Raw genomic sequence first — 6,101 nt, forward strand, 5'->3', positions numbered from 1 at the left:
TTGAGGGAATACTTTGTATGATTTCTATTCTTTTAAATTTGTTAATGTGTGTTTTATGGCCCTGAATGTGGTCTATCTTGGTAAATGTCCCATGTAAGCTTGAGAAGAATGTGTATTCTGCTGTTGTTGGATAAAGTGTTCTATAAATGTCAGTTAAGTCTAGTTGATTTATGATGTGGTTCAGTTCAACTATGTTCTTACTGATTTTCTGCCTATTGGATCTGTCAGTTACTAATAGAGGGGTATTCATATCTCCAACTATAATAGTGGCTTCATCTACTTCTTGCATTCTATCAGTTTTTGCCTCACATATATTAAGATGCTCTGTTGTTAGGAACAAACACAGTCAGAATTGTTGTGTTTTCTTGGAGAATTGACCCCTTTACCATTAATAATTTTCCTTGATATTATTGATATTATGTCAATAATATTATAATTAATATTATTTAAAGACACATACAGATTAAAAGTAAAAGGATAGAGAAAGATATTATCATGGTAGTAGAATAATAATTAATTGGTACTACCATGATAATTTTCCTTGGTCTGAAGACAGCTTTGTCTGAAATTTAATACAACTACTTTAGATTAATGTTACTATGGTATATCTTTCTCTATCCTTTTACTTTTAATCTGTTTGTGTCTTTAAAGTGGGCTTCTTATAGATAGACAACATGTGAGTTTTAATCCACCCTCTCAGTCTCTGTCTTTTAATTGGTATGTTTAGACCATTCACATTTAAAATGATTACTGGAATAATTGGATTAATATCCTCCATATTTGCAACTGTCTTCTAGTCATTGTATTCATTCCTTTTTTCTTATCTTGGCCTCTTTTTCTGCCTTCTGTTTTCTTTTCCTAGTTAAACAATAATTTTATTGCTTGAGTACATAGACAAATTTGTGCAACGAGGGCAGATGCTGTGGATGACTAGTAGGCCTAGCTGGGATGGAGAAGGGAGGACGGATTTGGTCTTATAGTATTGAGACAACCAGTGAATGCAACTCTCAATCAGGATCAGATAGAACTTAGCATCTTTATCCTTTCTGTTCCACTGAAGATGCTTTTAAACTGCAACAGCTTTCTTAATTAAATGATAAAGATCTTTAGGAGGATCAAGAGGAAGTCCTTTGGACTTAAGAATTCTCAAGATTTTATTGCCTGTTACAAAACAAACTCATGCAACGCCATGTGAGTCTCTAGGGACCACAATGAGCCAGGCTCTTCTTGGCCAGTCTGTATACCTGCCCCTTCATGTCATCAGAAGTCAGCTTCAGCCAGGTGGGGATGCTGTGGTGGTAGGGCAGAGGCAACTGGGACAGGCCTTTCCCAGGAGTGTGTATGAGACCCATGAGGGCAGCCATCAGGCAGCCGAACAGAGAGCAAGGGTGGGAGTGCAGGAAGCAACTCTGCACACAGGAAGTGACCCCACACGTCCCTGCTTCCTCACATCTTGCCTTCTGTTTTTAATTGAGCATTTTATATTATTCAATTTTCTCTTAACACAGTAATTACACCTCTTTAAAATTTTTAAAAATGTTTTGCCCTAGGGTTTGCAGTATACATTTACAACTAACTTGGAAAGTCTATTTTAAGTCTGTTTATTTTACTGCTTCATAGGTAGGACAAGTACCTTATAACAGAATATTTTCAATTTTTCCCTCTAGTCCCTTCTAATATTGCTACTAATCTCACTGATTCATAAGCTATAATCAGCCAATACATTATCGCTATTGTTATTTTTTAACAAGCAGTTATCTATTAGATCAATTAAGAATAACACAAATATAAGATTTTATTTTACCTTAGTAGTTTATTCTCTAATAATCTTCTTTAGTAAAATATAGATCTGAGTTTTGATCTATATGTTCTATAGTTTTATATTTATGGCCTATATATTCTTCTCTCTGAAGAGATTCTTTTAACATTTCTTGCAAGGGAAGGACTACTGGTGACAAATACCCTCACTTTTGTTTGTCTGAAAAAGTCTTTATTTCTCTTTCACTTTTGAAGGATAATTTCACTGAATACAGCATTCTAGTTCGGTGGTTTTTTTCATTCAGCACTTTAAATATTTCATTCTATTCTCCTTTTGATTACATCATTTCCAAGGAGAAGTCTGATATAATTTTTATTTATGTTCCTCTATAATTAAGGTGGTTTTTTTTCCTCTGGCTTCTTTCAGGATTTTTGCCTTCTAAAGGCAAGTATCAGACAGATTTGTTTAAACAAAAATAATAAAATGTTACATGATCAAGAAAGACAAAGTGAAGTGAATGCTACAAACTATGATAAAGACAAAGGACAGGGGTCTGACAGAGTAGGAGGTTGCATGGTAGGGAAGGTGCCCAGGAGCTGCCAGGAGAATAGGCATTGCTGGTTGGGGTTGGGCAGGCCCATGAAGAGCTACAGCCTAGCCTGCTCTTGTGACCATGGCATTTGATAATGTGATCCTATATTTTTTAGAGCAAGAGTGGAGATCTTGGAGCGATGACAGAGGGAAATGTATCAGCATGAAAAGAAGACCTATTATGAGACCCTTGATTCTCTGGGTTGTGTTTTTTCCAAGCCTGATTTGATCATCTGGATGGAACAAAAGAGAATGTTACTAATCAAAGACCAGGGGAAAAATTAAAAAATTAAAAAAGACAAAGGACAAACTGGAAAAATACTTGCAAAGGTGGATAAAGGTTTAATAGTCTTAATAGATGAAGAGCTTTTACTAGAAAATAAGATAAAGGTAAATATTGTAAAAGGAAAATAGACAGAGAGTATGAAAAGAAAACTCACGAAAGGAAGAAATTGAAATGGCAAATAAACATACATAGCAAAAAAATCTTTGGTAGCTGAAAATGAAATTAATTCACAAAGGGGACATTTTTAACCTTTCAGATTAGCAATGATTTGAAAAAGTTTGTTGCATATGGAGAAATGGTACTGTCATAATCGGTTGATAGTATGTATATTGTTACATTTCTGGAGGATAATTCAGCAAATTTTATTAAATTCCTTCAAAACATCAATTTCTTTTGGTTTGGCAATTTCACTTACAGGAATTTATCCTCAGGAAATCATTGGGCAAATATACAAAGATGTATGTATAAAGATGTTTACTATGGTAATGTTTATAAGAGCGAAACATTGGCAACATCCTGATTATTCAAAAGTGTTTTTTAAAGTTGCTTTTAAAAAGTAAAAGACTGAGAAATCAGAAACAAGTGAGGAAAAAATAGTTTGAAATAGGCATGCAATCCTCAGAATAAAGTGCAACATGGTACCTGGGTGCCAAGGTAGTTCTTTATATTTAATTTATTAAAAAAGTTTTTACCAATTCCCAAGATTCCATAAGAATACGCCATTCTATTTGATCTATAAGTACACCCAGATGTGCTCAACCTAAATGGAAATGGACCACAGGTCTAGTTCAGGCCTTTGTTCCTCCCACAAGGAGGATGGAAATGTCCCATTTCTTTTTCAGAGCTCTCTGCTACATGCTCGTTTGATCCTCCTTTTAAGGAGAATGAAGTAGTAGGGTCCCACCCTGGAAGCTGATGTCCAGGATGGCCAGGAACAGAGAAAGGCAGAACAAAGTACAGAAGCATTTCTGAGAGAATGCTCATGGTCTAGCCAGCAGAAACCCTGTCTCTCTGTGAAAGGGAGGCAGAATCCAAAGGTGAAGGGCCAAGGAACTATAGGAACAGACTGTGGTTGTTGGGGCTGCAGGCTGTGAAGAAGAGGGTTGTGGCAGATGTAAAAGGGGAACTGAGGTGAGAGGAGCTAGGGTGTAGTTGGTGAATGGGTGAATATGGCTGGAGTACAAACTCCTTCATAGATGCTGACTGAAGGTGTAGGGGGGAGCTGACCCAATTAAAATCTACAAAGAGGGAGACGTAGAAAACCACCTGGTGGTGAACCTCCCACCTGCAGTCAGAGAGCACAGCAAGACCTGATGACCCAACTGAATGTCTCAAAGAGTCTAATTTTGCAGACAGTTATATACAGGCTTTAGACAGTGAAAACATTATCCAGACTACTTCTTCCCAGTACTGTCCAAGCCACAATGCCCTAGAGAGATACAGGCACAAGTTCCCCCGTAATCCCTAAAGCATTGAACATCTTACCATTCTTTCTGACTCAACCATGGAAAATTGGTCTCATTATTTTTCCTGAAACCAGAGTCCCTAAATGTCTGTACCACCAGTGTTAATTCACCCTACTCAGACTCCTAGAGTTAGTTTTGACTCTCTCTTTTTCATTCATTCATTCGGTAAATATTATTGAGCCCTTACTATATGAGGTACACTATGCAAAGTTTGGGGATATTGAGTTGTTAATAAAGTAGGCTGATATTTGAGAAATGCAAATCAAAACTACAATGAAGTATTATCACCTCACACCAGTCAGAATGGCCACCATTCAAAAGTCCACAAATGATAAATGCTGGAGAGGCTGTGGAGAAAAGGGAACCTTCCTACGCTGCTGGTGGGAATGCAGTTTGGTGCAGCCATTGTGGAAAACAGTATGGAGATTCCTCAAAGGACTTAAAATATGACCCAGCAATCCCACTCCTGGGCTTATATCCAGAAGGAACCATTATTTAAAAAGACACCTGCACCCCAATGTTCATAGCAGCACTATTTACAGTAGCCAAGACATGGAAACAACCTAAATGTCCATCGACAGATGACTGGATAAAGAAGTGGTGGTATATTTATACAATGGAATACTATTCAACTATAGAAAATGACAACATAATGCCATTTGCAGCAACATCGATATCCCTGGAGAATGTCATTCTAAATGAAGTAAGCCAGAAAGAGAAAGAAAAATACCATATGATATCACTCATATGTGGAATCTAAAAAAAAGAAGAAGACAAATGAAATTAAATATAAAACAGAAACAGACTCACAGACATAGAATACAAACTTGTGGTTTCCAGGGGTGAGGTGGGTAGGAAGGGACAGGCTGGGAGTTCGAGATCTGTAGATACTGACAGGTACTTATAGAATAGATAAACAAGTTTATACTATATAGCACAGGGAAATATATTCAAGACCTTGTAGTAGCTCATAGTGAAAAAGAATATAAAAATGTATATATGCATATTCATGTATGACTGAAAAATTGTGTTGTACACTAGAAATTGACACAACATTGTAAACTGACTATAACTCAATAAAAATAATTATTAAAAAATAGTGTGATATTTGCCTCATGGGTTGTAGAGTCAGGCACTCACCAAACCTTCATAATGATAGTCATATTGATTCTTTTTTTTCTGCCACCATTCCACTTCAGTGTCGCAACACCCTATAGACAGAGCTCCTGTCTGTCTCCCTGCTGGCATTATTTCCTGCACTCTAATCTGTCCTATATTCCCCCAATTCCTAAATATGATAGAGCATCAGAAACACATAAGGTTTATAAATAAAGATTCCTGGAACCTAGCCCAAATCTACTGAATGAGAAATGTGGTAGATTCCAAGAATCACTATATTTTTTAAAGCTAACTACGATTTTGATGCACAGCCAGGTTTGGGAACCATTGTTATATGTCACTACCAAATACAAACCCACTTGCTCAAAATTCTTTAAGAAATTCTCAGATTCTGTAAAATAAACTAAAGTACTAGTCTGGCATCCAATACTCCAACCTATCCTAACTTTTTTTTTTTTTTTACTAAAATTCTAGTCTACTTTTAATTATGCGACCTTGAGAAAATCACTGAAATTGGCAAGTACAAAATCAAGGACACAGTCTTTATTAGTTATCCTGTGCTACAGAAACTCTTCTGCAACTAGTTTTTAAATTTTTGAAGTAATAATGTATTAACTTCCCTTTCCAAATGCCATTTTGGTGGTGAGTTTTGTCCTGTCTGTTCCTTTCCTCTCCTGTTTCTCTTTCCTTTCCTGTTTCTCTTTCCTTCTGCTTCATGGTTCTTTTCCTGATTTTTTTTTCTCATTTAAATAGTCATGCTCATACTTGATAAAGCAAACTAGTTCATTCTTAGGTTGTTAATCACAAAGTAAAACAAGTTTGTCACAAAAAATTTTAATTACAAAGAAGAAAAATAGGATAAAAAGTGAAAGTGCCCTTT

At 36.2% G+C, this 6,101-nt stretch overlaps 1 pseudogene; it reads right to left on the reverse strand.

Moving 5' to 3' along the window:
• Positions 1 to 858: 858 nt before the first annotated feature.
• LOC140688575 (small ribosomal subunit protein uS15-like) lies at positions 859 to 1,352 on the reverse strand (annotated as a pseudogene).
• Between the last annotated feature and the right edge of the window lie 4,749 nt (positions 1,353 to 6,101).

Source organism: Vicugna pacos, chromosome 23, assembly GCF_048564905.1.
Source record: "Vicugna pacos chromosome 23, VicPac4, whole genome shotgun sequence".
Taxonomy (NCBI): Eukaryota; Metazoa; Chordata; class Mammalia; order Artiodactyla; family Camelidae; genus Vicugna; species Vicugna pacos.